Source organism: Hippopotamus amphibius, chromosome X (assembly GCF_030028045.1).
Source record: "Hippopotamus amphibius kiboko isolate mHipAmp2 chromosome X, mHipAmp2.hap2, whole genome shotgun sequence".
Classification (NCBI taxonomy): Eukaryota; Metazoa; Chordata; class Mammalia; order Artiodactyla; family Hippopotamidae; genus Hippopotamus; species Hippopotamus amphibius.
In genome coordinates this window covers 21,181,306-21,199,898 of record NC_080203.1, presented here as the reverse complement: position 1 = coordinate 21,199,898, position 18,593 = coordinate 21,181,306, and the positions used below count along the sequence as shown (strand labels likewise).

General features: G+C 38.7%; 1 pseudogene; it reads left to right on the top strand.

The window, feature by feature from the left end:
- Positions 1–16,925: 16,925 nt before the first annotated feature.
- Positions 16,926–17,684, top strand: LOC130841385 (olfactory receptor 13H1-like; annotated as a pseudogene).
- Positions 17,685–18,593: the final 909 nt, after the last annotated feature.

The window sequence follows — 18,593 nt, the reverse complement described above, 5'->3', positions numbered from 1 at the left end:
CAGGAAAAAAGCTGTAAAAACACAAACACATGAAGGCTAAACAATATGCCACTAAATAACCAAGAGATCACTGAAGAAATCAAAGAGGAAATCAAAAAGTACCTAGAGAAAAATGACAACCAAAAAACAACAATCGAAATCTATGGGATGCAGCAAAAGCAGTTCTAAGAGGGAAGTTTATAGCAATAGAATCCTACCTCAAGAAACAAGAAAAATTCCAAATAAACAACCTAACCTTACACCTAAGGAAACTAGAGAAAGAAGAGCAAACAAAACCCAAAGATGGTAGAAGGAAGGAAAGCATAAAGATCAGAGCAGAAATAAATGAAATAGAAACAAAGAAAACAATAGCAAAAATCAATAAAACTAAAAGCGGGTCCTTGAGAAGATAAACAAAACTGATAAATCTTTAGCAAGACTCATTAAGAAAGAGAGGGAGAGGACTCAAATCAATAAAATTAGAAATGAAACAGAAGTTACAAGAGACACCACAGAAATAAAAAGCATCATAAGAGACAACTACAAGCAACTATATGTTAATAAAATGGATAACCTGGAAGAAATGGACAGATTCTTAGAAAGGTATAAGCTTCCAAGACTGAATCAGGAACAAATACAAAATATGAACAGATCAATCACAAGCACTGAGATTGAAACTGTGATTAAAAATCTTCCAACAAACAAAAGCCCAGGGGCAGATGGCCTCACGGGTGAATTCCATCAAACATTTAGAGAAGAGCTAACACCTATCCTTCTCAAACTCTTCCAAAATGTAGCAGAAGAAGGAACACTCCCAAACTCATTCTATGAGGCCACCATCACCCTGATACCAAAACCAGACAAAGGTGTCACAAAAAAAGAAAATTACAGACCAATATCACTGATGAATTTACATGCAAAAATCCTCAACAAAATACTAGCAAACAGAATCCAACAACACATTAAAAGGATCATACACTATGATCAAGTGGAGTTTATCCCTGGAATGCAAGGATTCTTCAATATACACAAATCAATCAATGTGATATACCATATTAACAAATTGAAGGATCAAACCACATGATCATCTCAATAGATGCAGAAAAAGCTTTTGACAAAATTCAACACCCATTTATGATAAAAACTCTCCAGAAGTTGGGCATAGAGGGAACCTACCTCAACATAATAAAGGTCATATATGACAAACCCACAGCAAACTTCACTCTCAATGGTGAAAAGCTGAAAGCATTTCCTCCAAGATCAGGAACAAGACAAGGATGTGCACTCTCTCCACTACTATTCAACATAGTTTTGGAAGTCCTTGCCACAACAATCAGAGAAGAAAAAGAAATAAAAGGAATCCAAATTGGAAAAGAAGTAAAACTGTCACTGTTTGCAGATGACATGATACTATGCATAGAAAATGCTAAAGATGCCGCCAGAAAACTACTTGAGCTAATCAATGAATTTGGTAAAGTTGCAGGATACAAAACTAACACACAGAAATCTATTGCATTTCTATATGCTAACAATGAAAGATCAGAAAGAGAAATTAAAGAAACAATCCCATTCACCATTGCAACAAAAACAATAAAATACCTAGGAATAAACCTAACCAAGGAGGTAAAAGACCTGCACTCAGAAAACTATAAGACACTGATGAAAGAAATCAAAGATGACACAAACAGATGGAGAGATATACTATGTTCTTGGATTGGAAGAATCAACGTTGTGAAAATGACTATACTAGCCAAAGCAATCTACAGATTCAATGCAATCCCTATCAAATTATCAATGGCATTTTTTTTACAGAAATAGAACAAAAAATCCTAAAATTTGTATGGAAATGCAAAAGACCCTGAATAGCCAAAGCAATCTTGAGGTGGCAAAAATGGAGCTGCAGGAATCAGACTTCCTGACTTCAGACTATACTACAAAGCTACAGTAGTCAAGACAGTAATTACCATACAGTACCATATAGTAATATGGTACTCGCACAAAAACAGAAATATAGATCAATGGAACAGGATAGAAAGCCCAGAGAGAAACTATGGTCAACGAATCTATGACAAAGGAGGCAAGGATATACAATGGAGAAAAGACAGCCTCTTCAATAAGTGGTGCTGGGAAAACAGGACAGCTACATGTAAAAGAATGAAATTAGAACACTCCCTTACACCATACACAAAAATAAACTCAAAATGGATTAAAGACCTAAATGTATGTAAGACCAGACACTATAAAACTCCTAGAAGAAAACATAGGAAGAACACTCTTTGACACAAATCACAGCAAGAACTTTTTTGATCCACCTCCTAGAGTAATGGAAATAAAAACAAAAATAAATAAGTGGAACCTAATGAAACTTAAAAGTTCCTGCACATCAAAGGAAACTATAAGCAAGACGAAAAGACAACCCTCAGAATGGGAGAAAATATGTGCAAATGAATCAACAGACAAAGGATTAAATCTCCAAAATATATAAACAGTTCATGAAGCTCAATATCAAAAAAGCAAACAACCCAATCAAAAACTGGGCAGAAGACCTAAATAGTCATTTTTCCAAAGAAGACATACAGATGGCCAAGAGGCACATGAAAAGCTGCTCAACATCATAACTACTAGAGAAATGCAAATCAAAATTGCAATGAGGTATCACCTCACACCGGTTAGAATGGGCATCATCAGAAAATCTACAAACAGTACATGCTGGAGAGGGTGTGGAGAATGATGGGAATGCTCTTGCACTGTTGATGGGAATGTAAATTGATACAGCCACTATGGAGAACAGTATGGAGGTTCCTTGAAAAACTAAAAATAAAGTTACCATATGACCCAGCAATCCCACTACTGGGCATATACCCAGAGAACACCATAATGCAAAAAGACACATGCACTCCAATGTTCATGGCAGCACTATTTACAATAGCCAGGACATGGAAGCAACCTAAATGTCCATCAATAGATGAATGGATAAAGAAGATGTAGTACAGATATACAATGGAATATTACTCAGCCATAAAAAGGAACAAAATTGGGACATTTGTAGAGACATGGATGGACCTAGAGACTGTCATAGAGTGAAGTAAGTCAGAAAGGGAAAAACAAATATCGTATATTAACACATATATGCGGAATATAGAAAAATGATACAAATCAACCGGTTTGCAAGGCAGAAATAGAGACCCAGATGTAGAGAACAAACATATGGACACCAAGTGAGGAAAGCAGGAGGGGTTGGGGTGTGATGAATTGGGAGATTGGGCTTGCCATATATACATTACTAATAAGAAAAAAATATCAAATTGTACACTTTAAATATATGTAGTTTATTGTATGTCAATTGTATCTCAATAAAAGTTCTTTATATATATATAAAAAACTTTATATATGTATACACACTAATATGTGAAATCCAAAATTTCGGAAACCATTGTTCTAAGGTCCTTCTTGGGGACCTGAAAACCTATCTATCTTTTTGCTATTCCTTTCTTACTTTGTGTCTCAGTTCTGGATCTATGTCTCTGCCTAGGACCTCTGCTTAGCAGCCCATTCCTTCTAAGACTCAGACCGTGCTGTGCTTTTGTCAATGTCCTTCACCATCACCAACACCCATGGATTAGCATCCAATCCCTGAAATGGGATATTATGACTGGGATCTTTCTACCTACTGAAGAACCCCTCTGGTGTACACATTTGATTGGTTTGTTTTCCAATCAAATGAGTCCAAATGTTACTTGTTCCTGCATTTTCTTTACTCGTGTCTAAGTGCCTGTGAGGCTATACCTGGTAACTCATGTTGGATCTCCCTGATGTCAAGTGTTTGCCTGGAGAACCCCTTAAAATATCATGTTCCACTTGTCAGACTGGAAGTCTTCCCATGGATCTTCTTTTAGCTTTTCTTTATACCAAATGGGTCCTAATTGAGATTGTGTCCTATGGCAGAGATTGCTAGTTATCTATCCCATTATCCATTTTCGCAATCTTCTTTGGTAATAGATCACTGAATTTTATTTAAGTAGCAACATATTTAACTTAAAAAAAAGCTTATAACTCTCAGCTTCCCTTGAAGTTACACGTGTCCAGGTGACAAAATTCTTATCAATGAAATATAAGTAAAAATGATGTGGGAAATTTTTAGAAAGCCCTAAAGAGGAGAAAATGAGCCCCTCCTTATTTTCCTCTATTCTGATGTTTATTTTTTTAAAGCTTGATTGTTTGTTTATTTATTTATTTATTTATCTATTGACTGCATTGGGTATTCGTCACTGCGTGCAGGCTTTCTCTACTTGTGGCAAGCAGTGGCTACTCTTCTTTGCAGTGTATGGATTTCTCATTGCGGTGGTTTCTCTTGTTGTGGAACACAGGTTCTAGGCAAAAGGGCTTCAGTAGTTGTGGCACGTGAGCTCAGTAGTTGTGGCGCAAGGGCTCTAGAGTGCAGGCTCAGTAGTTGTGGCACACGGGCTTAGTTGCTCCGCAGCATGTGGGATCTTCCAGGACCAGGGATCGAACCCGTGACCCATGCATTGGCAGGCATATTCTTAACCACTGCGCTACCAGGGAAGTCCTATCCTGATGTTTAGAATGTAAATGTGGTATCTGGAGCTCTACCAAGCTTCTTGCTCTATGAGAATGTGCACAGAATGTTTAGCTGGAAGGAATGCAAGTCCATAAATATTGTAGAACTACCATAGCTTTTCTGGACTTCTCATTTTCAGTTATCTATTATGTGAGGTACAAAAATTCATCCTCTTTTTTAACTGCTATATATTAAGTTTTCTGTCCCTTGAAGTTGAAACTGATTTTGACTTATACATGGGCCCTGCCAGTTTAGTCATGTCAATTTGAAGATAACTAAGTCTTACACCACAATGTTTCAATACTCAACGTGCCTGACTAATTATACCTCTTTATATATGTAGAGTACATGGATATTTACATTTCAATCCTAACCATATTGTTCATTCCTTTACTGCCTATATACTGATTTCTTATTATTCATTGTATACTTGATGATTATTGCTTTATATTGATTTCACTCTCCACCCCAAACCGTAAGAGGAGAAGATATACCACGGCATGGGTGAAACATGACTTCTACAAGAAAAGTAGGGCAGAGGATATTGGCAAGAGCAAGTTCAAACTAATGAACACTGTCACAAATCATTATTTAGAGTAGTAACTGCCAAAGCTCTACCTACAATTCAGACATATCTTCTGAGCTCCAGTCACATGTGTTCTCAAATAATGGACATGTATCTACCTCAAAGCTGCACAGACAACCCAAATGGAGCCATTTCAAAACAGAAAGCTTCGTATTTCCCCTAAAGTCTCCCCTTCCTCTTGTTTTCTGTATCTCATTTAATGATGCCACCATCTACCTGAGAGACATCCTGTAATCCTCCTCCTCCCTCACTACACAATCCAATCATCTTTGAAGCTTTGCCTATTCTACTTCTGTGATAAATCTCAAGTTCATACATAGTGTTTCATCCCATTGCCTCTCTCTTAATTGCAGCACTCATCATTTCTTGCTTTGACTATTGTAATGACTTGAGACATGGTCTCCTGCAACTAGGCTCCACACCATATGTTATCCATCTTTCTGAGACATGTCAGAGCATGTCACTATCTTGTTAAAAAATCCTCACTGATATTTAGTCATGTGGAGGCAAAAAGCTAGATTCATCAGTGTGACATTTAAGACTTTCCAAGATCTGGACCCAGCCCACATGGGTTGATCCAACCATACAAACTAATTATCACTCACATAAACACTTTATTCTTTTTCAATTCTGTGCACAGTATTGATGTGGTCTCTGTAAACGTATGCATACTGAACTAGTAAGCTATCCAACCCTGGAAACCCAGCAAAAATGTCTCCTTTAATATGAGCCTTTTTCATTTTCCCTTTATCTCTAGCCTGGAAAATAAGCCCCTTCTTTATCAATGTTCCCACGCACAAATCTACATTTTCTTGCTTTGCATATCTCTTATACTTTGTACATGACTGTACAATGTAGCACTCTTTCCATGTGGCTACAGGTCTTAGAAAGCAAAAGAGAATGGTATCCACATAAGCCAGCACTAGGACACAAACTTGCCACTGTATGAACTTCCCCAGAGGCTCACACGAATATGGGGCCTTCATAGATCCATAGAACAGCTTGCAACAATAAGAAGTCTACCTCTACTTTTGTATCCTTCTCACTCTACTAACTCAAGGGACTCTCTCTTCCTCAACAGCATCAACAGCCCATTTACCTCCTCCTTAGGCCTTGTATCACCCAAGCTTTGGGCTTACAATTGCTGGTGCGACCCAGGTCCTTCTTCCCAGGTGTCCCTCATTGGCAACTTTGCCTCCTAAGAGATGAGATGAGTCTGACCAGCCAGGATCACAGTATAGCTGACCCTCCCCAACCACTAAGGACACTCTGTTCATAGTTGCTTGGCCTGAAAAGTCTCAAGTGGCTGGAACCTACTCATTGTCACTAAATTCAAGCTTTCAGAAGAAATATTGGCTGGAACTTTGTGTCTTCATCTTTTTTTTTTTTCTTTTTAGAAATATAAAATCTCTGTCTAATAGCACTCTTTCGCCTCCAAGCCTAGAGTCAAGTGGAACAAACGCAGAGAAGTTGTCCTATTTTATGCACAGTTAAGAAATGGGGAATTCAATATGTGTTCACAATGACAGCACCATTAAAATAGCTCATGCTACGTTGCCAAATGAAGGATAACAGAGACATAAACACTGTCTTTTAAAAGATTCTTTTAGAAGAAAAATTATGAATCAAATTATTTACTGAAGTACTGTTTGAACAGATGGTGTGATTAACAGCTAACATGCAAGCCATCTTGGGAGCTTATGGAAAAGTAAACAAGTGGAGCTAAAAAGAAATCATTTTATTCCCCAAAAGCGTCTTTCATTCATTTTACTAGGAAAACTGGAAAGTCTGTGTTTTGAAGGCTGTGTTTCCTTGGGAGATGTTACGAGAGAGCAGGGAGAGTCTCTTTAGAGCAAGACCACATCCATGCCAGGTTGTCTTCTCAGTTTGCTTCCTGAGGGATGACATGGATCTGAGCAGTCAAACCCCCAGCATAGCTGACCCTTGGAACCACTAAGGACACTCTTCACCTCTGCTTGCCCTGGAAGACCTCATGTGCAACGGGTGAAGAGAAGGGAGTTAAGAGGTGAGAACCAATTACATAAGAGGCACTCTGCCAGGAACATCACAGGCACTCTCCTCTAAGGCCAGCCCACAATGGCCCCAGGAGTCACATGTGATAAGGCCAACTTCCCAATGGGGACATTGAGGTCGGAAAAGGGGGAAACCATCTCCTAAGGCCACGTAGCTACCTCCTTTGTGGAGCTGCCATTGAAACTGTTGAGTTTCACCGCTCTTAGCAGAGGCAGCTGATTGCAGAGGGAAGAGCATGGACCAGGATGTCTGGAGATACAGGTATGAAAGTCTCCTCTGCTAGCTAGTGCCTTAGGGACAGACTCTATTCTTTTCTGGGCTGCGACATCTCCATCTTTAAAATGTGGGCACTGCATCAGACAGACTCCAAGTCCTCATTTGGGTATGAAAATGGTATCAGAATATTACCTCGGCTTCCCCAACCTTGTTCCTGACTTTCCTCAACTGACATGAGGAAAAAAACTTGCACATTGGCACAGCTGTAGCCATTGTGCCACCGTCCACTTAGACAAATCTCCAGGTATTGGCTTACCCTTGGCAGAGCCCTTTCCCTACTGCCTTCACCATACAACATTCCATTAGCGACGGCCCACCACGGGTTGCCCAAGTGTTCTTTCATTTGTCTAGAAACTGTGGGTGTGTAGTAACATTCCAGGCCCTGTGTTACATACGGAGGAAAGGAAACAGTGGTGAGCAAGAAGGACACAGTGTCTCTCCTCCCAAAATTAGACCCAGTGTTGCAGACACACGCGTGAACAGCTAACACAAATATAGAGGAGTGAGTGCGAACAGAAGAAAAGGAACCAGATTTCTTCCTGAGGAGTCAAGGTATGCTGCCCCAGGGTACTGACACTGGCACCAAACTGAATACATGTTTTATCAACCATCCAGATATTTCAAATCCTCCAGATGACTACTGCAGATTTGTTTGCCTTTCATCCCTGCAGTTGGTACCACTTAGACCCACATGTTGGATCCCAGGCCATTCAGAACCAAAAGTTGCCAGGAAGGCAATGAAATCTTTTATGTTTCCAAAGATCTAGAGAATTAATTAAGGAGGAAAGCAACTTAGCATTAATAATCCAGAAATAAACTCTTTCTCTTGGGCCTGTTCTTGTAAATACTTCTGAACTCTTTCACATGAGCAGCCTTCTAATTGCACCTCCGGGGCCTAATCCTGGAGGGTTTGAAATGATTTCCCTTTGCAGTTTTGAAACCTTTGATAGTGCGTCCCCTGGCAGGTGCAATTCCACCTCCTTCCCTGGCCATTTTAATAAATGGACTCTGGAGTGTTCCTCTCCCCATTTACTAACAGTGCTGCTGCTTTTGAGCTACAGTTGGAATTCACTTCAGGTCTCTATGAAATGGAAAGGAAAAGCCTGCTGCTACTGCATGTTCTGTGTTGACATGACACTGCTCAGCCCAAGGATGCTTTCCTGGGACGGAATGGTCCATTGGAACACTGCTCCAGGTCAACAGAAGAAAGAAAGTCCTATAACACCTCAGATGCCTCTCTGCTAGGATACTTACCACGCTGCCCCTCAACTTACAGTTACTTGTGTCCAAGTGTCACCCAGCCCCTGTCCAAGTCAGCTGTGAGTTCCTGCAGGCAACAACAGTGTTTTGGTTTTCCTGGGGTGCTATGTGCCAAGGGCCAATGCCTCGTATATAGGAGGTGCTCGTCCAATATCTGGACAACCTCCAAATTTCCAATGCTGCTTTACTGGTCTCTGGATACAGTTTTATTGTCATGTAAAGCTTGCCATAATTCATTCTCAAACTCAGCCATCTTCATTCTTTTCCATATGGCATCAATATTGCTTCATTTTCTCCCCGGGTGCTAAAAATGATACTCTAAACTCCTTAATTCAGAGGAGTTTTCTGGTTTTCTAAAAAACATTATATTTGGTCATCTCCAGTAATTTTCATAAAAACTAACTTCAGGCCTTAGGGACCATATGCTTCTCCTGGGGGAGAACAGAATTTTAATTTACCACACTGGAATATTCTTTAGGGTACAATCCAATCAAGGGCCAACGAGGGTAAATAAAGGATTGTAATAATTCTTTCTACGTTTATAAATGACTTATTTTTACAATTCTTACATTTATTGCCCATGAAAAACTTTATAGTGACTTCTTTATTTGTTAAAAAAATAAAATGCTATCCACCATGATTCTTGATGGTCTATTTTACGTTGACCATAAGAAAGCAAACGTACCTGAAATCATACAGCAAGAGGAGTCCTGAACGATTGTCTAGTTGCATGGGAAAATGCTTGAGTGGGAAACAGGTCCCAGCATTTTCTACAGTTTGACATAATGACTGTGAAAATAGGCAAAGGAATAGGAAAAGAGCCCAAATGTTGTTAACGACCATGACTGAACAGTACGATTCTCTGTGGTTTTAGTTCAATTACCTACAGTTTTCTCTGGCTTTCGTGTCTTCCCTTTTGATTGGAAAAAAAATGTTGATTAAAAAGAGTAATTGTCCAGTGAGTCATTTGCTTTACAGAGGAGACATGAAATTCCTGGGTGTTCTGGCACAACCAGGACAAGAAATCTGGCCTCAGGACTTCTAGACCAAGTTGCTCTTTGAGTTGAGATTTAGGGCAGACATAGACTTGGAATTCCATTTTTTAATTAATCTAAACTTTGAGTAAAATAAGAATTCTATGCATTTGAAAACCTGGCACTCATTCTAGAGTCAAGTGGGAAAAGTGGTTTTACATAAGCTTACTAGACTTCCACTCTCTCTTAGATGGAATAGTCATTTGGACTCATCATCTTACAGGGATCCCCTTGCCCTGCTCTAGGTTCTCTTCTCAGTCAGCTGCTCTACTCAAGTGCCCGTTGTCAGCAGTGGCTTCAGTCATCCAGGGATGCTCATAACCCCTGGTGCAAAAGGAGGTTAGGCTGTTGTGGTAAATGGCTGTCAATGCTCCAGGTATGAGTTAGTTTCACTGAAGGAAACCTGAACTTTTACATGATGGGTGCTAATTCCTGCTAATTACTATCACCTCATAATTAGATTGGCAGAAATTTCACTCCAAACTGGTAGATTTAAAAGCAGCCTTCTCAGAGGATGCTGACACTAGGGACTGTGAGATCAACAGCATGTTTCCAGGCCTTAGTTCTGTGAGGGATTCAGAGGGCACAGAGAACCACAAATTAGTGCTGTTAGCCATAGGACACAAGACCTGCAGATGCCTAAGGGACCACTATTTGCAGCAACCTGTAGGGCACAGGTGATCTCCAATTAGTATAATGCAAAAAGCAAATGCAAGGTAGGAGCTAGGCTATCGGATAACATTTCAAGAATATTCACCATTCCTTCTAGACCAGCAGTTGGTAAAACTGCAGCATGAGAGCCCAGACTGGCCCACTGCCTGTTTTTGTAGGTAAAGTTTTAATACAGTACAACCATGCCCATTCTTTTTCATAATCCCTGTAGGTACTTTTGTGTTACAATGGCAGAGCTGAGTAGTTGCAACAGAGACCTATGGCCTGCAAAATCTAAAATATTCCTGATGACAGAAAAACTTAGCCAACCCCTGTTCTAAATCAAAAATGGAGAAAGTTGGAAGAAACTGTCCTGAAAGGAAGCCAGGATAAAAGGGAATTAAAGAAATCTCATCCTACGATGTTAAAGCTTAGTAATAAAAGAGCTTAACATAGAGAAGGAAGGGCAGGGGAAACTGTATGTTCCTGGACTATATATGAGGATATTTCTATAAGGGTAATTCTGAATCATCTAAGCTGATGTTGGCAAACTACACCCTGCCGGTCAAACCTGGCTCACCATGTGTTTTTGTAATTGAAGTTTTATTGAAACACAATCACCCCCAGTCATTTATATATTTTCTATGACTGTAGCATCATTACCAAAAAAAAGACATCAGTAACTGGCCAAGACACTTAACTCTTTATTTATCCTCAAGCTCCCTCTTCTTCTGGTCTTTCCCAAATTGTAAGACTGAAACAGCTTTAAGGGCTCTTTTTCTCCATCCTAGATTCGCCTGCTATTCTCTAGCTGTCCAGCCTCATTTCCAGTCTTATCATCCATTATCCCCAGTAATCTGCAAGAACAAATAAAAGGGACTTTATCTTCAGGCAATATTTTGGCCTCATGATTACATGCCATATCCCAAACCATGAGTAACACAGCATACTTGAAATTTTAAAATTTAGTATCTGCTTAAACAAATTTTTCCTAACGTATTGATTAATGGATTAAAGCTATGTTGGAAGAAGGCCTCCAGTGACATGCCCAGGGCCCCGTTTTGTTCAACATTTTTATCAAATGACCTTGATAAAAACCCAGAAGACAAATTTGTCAAATTTTTGATGACACAAAGAAAGTAAGAAGTACTTAGGTAAAGTGTTGGATACCAGAATTAGTATTCAAAAAGACCTCAGAAGGAGGGGAATTCTGAGCCAAACTGAACAAGAAGAAGCATTGCTTAGCAAATGGTAAAGCTAAGCATTGAGGATAATAGAAAATCAGTTTTACAGTTACAGGAAGTGGACTAACTGGTATGAGAGTAGTTTGTGTGGAAAAATCAGGGCTAGTGGCCTTACTTCCTTGCTAAGCATAATACTACTAAAAACAGCTGACTATCCTAGGATGACTTAGTAGAAGAATACTGCCACAATCTGTAGTTTCTCTATACTGGACATTGGTCATCCCATGTTTTCAGAAGGGTGTCTGGTTCAAAGGGCCATTCTTCAAGAGGACACTGGGGAAAAAATCAAGTATATTCTCAGGAGTAGTTCTGGGTTTGTGATTGAGAGGTCTTAGAACTAACTATATCATCTGAGTTGAGATGGGAGGACTACAGAATGCTTAACTTGCAAAAAAATACTGTGTGAGGTTAGTGCCATTAGTGAGTTTCTATGGTAATACTAAGTCCCACACAGGGATTGAAGGGCTTCCTAGGACGTGAGACTTTCCATGGTAAAACCAAGAAAGTCTGGGACAAGCCAGGATGATTGGTTACCCTACATAGGCTTCAGCCACACTTATCTGCTATCTATTCAGCAAACAGGTAAACTTGTTCTTGCCTTAGAGTCTTAGCACTTGCTGTTCCCTCTCCCTGGAATTCTCTTCCCCTAAATTTTCACATAGTTCCTTTGTGTCCTTTTGATCTCAACTCAAACAGCACATTCCTTGAAAGCTAACATCTATTGTATAATAACAATCTTGTTCCAGCACTCTCATATCACCCTTTTTCCTTTATCACAGTTATTACTCTATGAATTGCTTTATTTGCTACTTTCTTGTTCTCACTATCATCCCAAAAGAGTATAAGTTAAATAAGAAGGGAAGCCTTGTCTCTTTTTGTTCATTGCTGTATCCTCAGCAACTTAGAACTAGACACATGGTAGGAACTCAATAAATATTTGTTGAATGAACAAATGAATGAATGATTCTCCCTGACTATAAAGCCTATATTGAATTCTCTCATACACACAACAAAAAGCTCTGAGAAAAATATCCACAGGATAAGTAAAATCCAGGTACTTCTTAAACTTTCAGATTGGGCCACATAGATCAGGATGCTATGGGGATGGGTCTAGTAGAATCTGACTACAGGGCAGGAAAGTTGCTGTCAGTTAGGCCTTATGAGATTGCTGTGTAAGTACTGTCTACATCCAGGAGATATGAGTCTCGGCTGTTTGCATGCTCCGTACTGTGCTCTTGAAGTGGAAAAGGTTTATTTTCATCTTAAATCTGTTGTGATTCTCTGTCTCTGGTCAAACTATCATCAGAGTCTTTAAGAAATTTGAAATTAAAAGATTCAGAGAAAAGATATCTATGATCTCATAGCCAGCTTCCCGTTTAGAAATATTGGCCATAGACTTTCTTTCTACTATGAATTCCCAGATGATATGGTTATTTTCTCTCAAGATTCTGGTCCATTCCACCATAATTAAGTCCATAGCATCATTTCCCCTCAATGCTTCTTTAACCTTCTGAGAAATGTAACTGTCAGAAAGGCAAAGCCCAAATTTATCAGATGCCCTGTTTTTACCAGACTGAGACTTCCATCAGATGCCTGGACAACTGAAGCTTTCCATTCCTACTGTAGCTTGCCTCTATGCCAGCTCCATAATCTTCATTAGGGAAGCATCAACCATGTTCTCCATGAAATATTTCCTTGATGGCACTGCAATTTCTTTCAATTTGTATGATACTACAAATGTTCATCATCTTATTCTCCTTCATATTTTGTGGATTTCCACATAGGTTTAATATATTTTTGATATATGGGTGTGAGAAGGTCCCTGGGAGAGAATCACGAAGAAAATTCTTAAGGAATAAGTATCTCACATAAGCAGAACCTTACCATCAACCCTCTGTGGAAGGAAACCCACTAAAGCCTGATATGAAGTGACTATCTAGGTGAAAGTTCTCCTCTTCTGATGTCTTTCTACAGAGCACTGCTCTGTCAGTCAATACATTTTTTTTTGTACCAAGAAATTGACAAGTAAAATTTTCAGGAAAAAAATTATTCAGGGTCACATAGCCAAAAACAGATAGTATGATTGAGTGCAATATAAAAATATCTGACTGGAAGAATCCATTTAGTGAAAGTGACAGCAAGAGCTTTTATTTCAGCAAACATCTTTCAAGAGTTTGCTCTGTGCAGAGTAGAGTTCCAAAGAAAACAGAGATGACTCAGATATGGTCACTAAATCCAGGGGCTTACAGCTTCCAAAATATACACTCAGCCTTGCTTCCATTATACAGGGTGAAAAGTCTCTCAAGTTAAAGAAAAAACTAAATAAAAATTGAACTCACAATCATACTTGGGAGAGAATTGGATTGACAAACATAGCATATCTTTGGAGCACCCGGTAAACACAAAATTAAGTTACACAATCATACTATGATGTACATCTTGATCCCCAAAATTCCTCAGTATAAATTCTTTATAGCACTATCTGAATATTTAACTTTCTATCAGGAAAAAAAAAGTAAATAAAGAACTGCCCAGACAGAAAAAAGTTTCTCCTTGAGGAAAACCAGCCCTGGTTCCCAACCACCACCATATTTACTGACCAGAATCATTGCTACAGGGAACATTTACTGAAATGCTCATTAACCAAGTTAGGAGGAAAGTGAACATTATTTTAATGAGCTAAATATAGCAGATGTCTCCTCCTCCTTATTTGTTTTCTCTCTCCCTATTTGCACTAGGCAACTTAATTACAAAGCAGGGATATCTCCTAAATCCCCAAAGTGGAAACTGTTCTTCAAGTCTGAGGTTATAAATTCTTAAACCCATCACAAGATTATCCAAATTTCCAAAGTTTCTTCTTGCATTTGAATTGTGGCTTCTTTTAATACTACCTAAATATTTTTGGTCTGTGAGTAGACTATACATTTTTGGCAAACAACAATACTTTAAAAATATCTCAATGTATTCAGAAAGGACATCTCCTCAATTTATTTTTCTGTGGCTGGGAACAAAGTAACAGAATTTTGGACACCTCTAGAAGAAATATCATTCTAATATTTGTACAGGCAAAGAAAAACTGCATGTCATGAACTGGCATCTATATTGTTATTACAAGGCTAGAAAAATGAATTTTTTATTGTTTTTTGACACCAACCTTTCATGGCAGCCTTATTACAAGCAAACTCTGTGTAAATAAAAAGAAAAAGATACTTAACAGGTAGAAATAAATGTGCATGATTCACCAGCACAGTTAACTCAAGATTTTCCAACCTTATAACCACAACTGATAGGAAGATTTATTACCACAGCTGCTTGTATTAAACTTCTTTCCCTTGCAGTTGAAGGAATCAAATTTCTTCTTGGAGATTAGTCATTTGTGGGGGTGTCGCCAACTGCAAAATGCTTCTGTTATGAATGAGGTGCACTTCTCTGTTGCTGTCCTCCAGCCCTAAGTTAGTGAGTAATTTTCATCTCTTTATATGTCTTTTCCCACCTACCATCAGGAACAAGTTTTAATGACTTACACAGTCAAACTTTCTTTAGTTTTTACTCAAACCAAAAACTTCAGATGGTATTGTTTCTGGTAACATGATAACCTTACAAGGAAAGGTAGGATGAAATGACATTTTGGCACATGTTTACAAGGATGAAATCTAAGCTAAAGGAAAGGTCTACATGGGGCGTGAAACTAGGAAGGGAGCTAAAGTATGTTGGGTGGTATAATTGTGCCAGGCACTGTGTTAGGTTCTTTATAGAAATAATCTCATCTACTTCTTGGAACAATCCTGCCAGAGGCTAGGTGATATTCCCATTTCACATATAAGGAAACTGAATTTCTCAAGATTGTGCAGCTTGTTAGTGTCTGAACCAGAATTTAGACTTTGATCCAGCTGACTCCCTTGTTTTTGCTCTGTATTTCAACATTCTGCCTACTGAAGAATTACCAAGTTATATATGAAGAATTACCTAGTTATATACAGCACTAATGTAACTATATAATAAGGAGAGATTTGATTCTCTGTCTAAATAAGAAAGTCTTAAAGCCAAAGGAGACTTCAGTGGGCCATCTGTTTTATTCCTGACCGAAATCATGTAAAACTGAGAGGGCTCTGTCTTTTTCTTTCTTTCTTTCTTTCTTTCTTTCTTTCTTTTTCTTTCTTTCTTTCTTTCTTTCTTTCTTTCTTTCTTTCTTTCTTTCTTTCTTTTTAACACTTCTGGAAACATGTATTCCAAAATTTGCCTTGTCCCTCTTCACAATTTCTGGTAGCTGTTGTCTTCATGAAATCCTTTTATCTAATAAGATTTTCCCATCATTCTTTAAGCTCTTGTTAGGAACTATATGGAGATGGCAGGATCTGCACATAGTAAATCTCTGTCATTTGAAAATAAATGTCAGAACAATTAAACAGAGTAAGATTTTAGTAGATCCACCAGTTGCTTGGTTTATTTCATGTCATTTTGACTGGCGATGTTTTTCCATTGAATTGACTGATAGCTTTAGCTGCATATACACTTTCTAATTTACCATGCATAGGTGGTTTTAATATGACCTATAAGAACAACAACAACAAAAAAGGTTGAAAAGCAAAGAAGTATTTCAAGCATTCACAACTGGATCATTGAGCTTAAGCCTAAAAATCATTACTTGCTAATAGATGAACCAGCTTAAATAAAGTCGACTATAAATGAGCATTTTTGGTGGGGAGATGTAGCATATTTGCCTCCTTTTTTTTTTGGTCAAGAATAAAGTTAATCATCTAGCTATGCCCCTTTATGAGAGTAATAATTCTTTTTAACCTACTGTTAATGATTGTCTTACTTGACCAAATATAAGTAACTCTAATGGTTATCTAACAGTGCAAACAACTTAGCCTTTCCCGATCATATACGGTTCTACAAGACAGAAAAGCAAAGACAGAACCTATATTTCCACCATTGGATACTTGAACAGCTGAGTCTAACCCAGTAAAACAAATGACACACAATAATCAGAGCTCCAGAACATGAACTCTAACAGACTATTGAGATGCTACTCTTCTTATTTTCCTCATGTAGGTGACATCATGTTTTGTCTTCTTTCCCAGTACTTGAGACCAGTAAATGGGCAGTCTAAAGGGAGACAATGCCTCTGAGGTGACTGAATTCATCCTTGCTGGATTTTCCCAACAGCCTCAAATCCAGGCTCCTTCTTCTTAGGACTGCTGTTTTTCTATCTGGTCACAATATTTGGGAATAGCTTTATTGTTGCTGTAGTGAGAAGGGATTCTCGACTTCATACCCATATGTATTTTTTTCTCAGTAATTTATCCTTCCTTGATATCTGTTACTCCACCAGCTGGGAGCCATATGTGTTGGCCCAATGCTTCAGGGACTTCCCCACCATTTCTTATACCAGCTGATATGCCCAGATGACCACATCCCTCTTTCTAGGGATGACAGAGTGTCTTCTCCTTGCTCTCATGGCTTATGACAGGTTTGTTGCAATCTCCAATCCCCTGTGTTACACCATCATTATGAACAATCAGGTTTGTATACAGTTGGCCTTGGGAACCTGGGCCAGTGCCTTCTTAGTAACAGTCACACCAATCATTGCAATCCCTGCTCGTTATTGTGGGCACAATATCATCAACCATTTTACCTGTGAGATCCAGGCCCTGCTGAAGCTTGTCTGCTCAGACACCCCTGTTAGTCTAATTCTGGGTCTGGTTATCAGTGTATTCACACTGCCCCTGCCATTCACCTTCATCCTCATTTCCTACTTGTGCATTGTGGTTGCTGTGCTGAAGATCCATTCTGTGAAAGCCAGACTTAAAGCTTTCTCCACTTGTGGATCCCATCTAACTACGGTCACAATATTTTATGGGACAGCCATCTACATGTACCTGAAACTTCAATCAAAGGAATATCAGGAAGAGGACAAAGTCATCTCAATATTTTATGGAGCAATTAACCCCATATCAAGTCCCCTCATTTACACTCTGAGAAATAAGGATGGAAAAGGTGCACTTAGGAAGTTAGCTAAAGGAAATGAAAAATCCTAATGGCTCTCTTTATAAGCCTCTCCAATGTGCAAGAAAACTCAATCCATAAAATTTCAATTTATGTTTTTAAAAACAAACAACAACAATGAAAATCTTAGTGAACATTCTTTCCATGGTCATCACCAGGCACTCATTAACAAGCTTACCATGAATGTTAACATTTTGTCAAGCCACAGTAAGAGCTAAAGCCATGAATGTGCCAAAAACACTTCACGAAGAGAATAATAGTAGTAGTAGGCAAAGGTGACTGCTACAGCCATAGTAGCCCATCAGGGAGAAGTTCTTTTCTGGGGTAAAAACCACAAGATTTTTGCAACCAAACATCTTTGTATTTGCCACACAAAATAGGTAGAATTCATATATAGGACAGTGGTTATGCAACCATAATATAGCATTTGCTCCTTATAGATGTCTAACCCAATTTGAACCTAATGGAAAAATGACCCCTCACTTCTCACATTTAGGTGACAATATCTCATGTCAAGAACACTCTATGACATACATCAAAGCAACATCCTTTTTGACCCACCTCCTAGAATCAGGGAAATAAAATCAAGAATAAACAAATGGGACCTCATGAAACTTAAAAGCTTTTGCACAGCAAAAGAAACCATAAACAAGACTAAAAGGCAACCTTCAGAATGGGAAAAAATAATTGCCTATGAAACAACGGACAAAGGATTAACCTCCAAAATATACAAGCAGCTCCTGCAGCTTCATACCAAAAAAGCAAATAACCCAATCCACAAATGGGCAGAAGACCTAAATAGACATTTCTCCAAAGAAGACATACAGATGGCCAACAAACACATGAAAAGATGCTCAACATCACTCATCATCAGAGAAATGCAAGTCAAAGCCACAATGAGGTATCACCTCACACCGATCAGAATGGCCATCATCACAAAG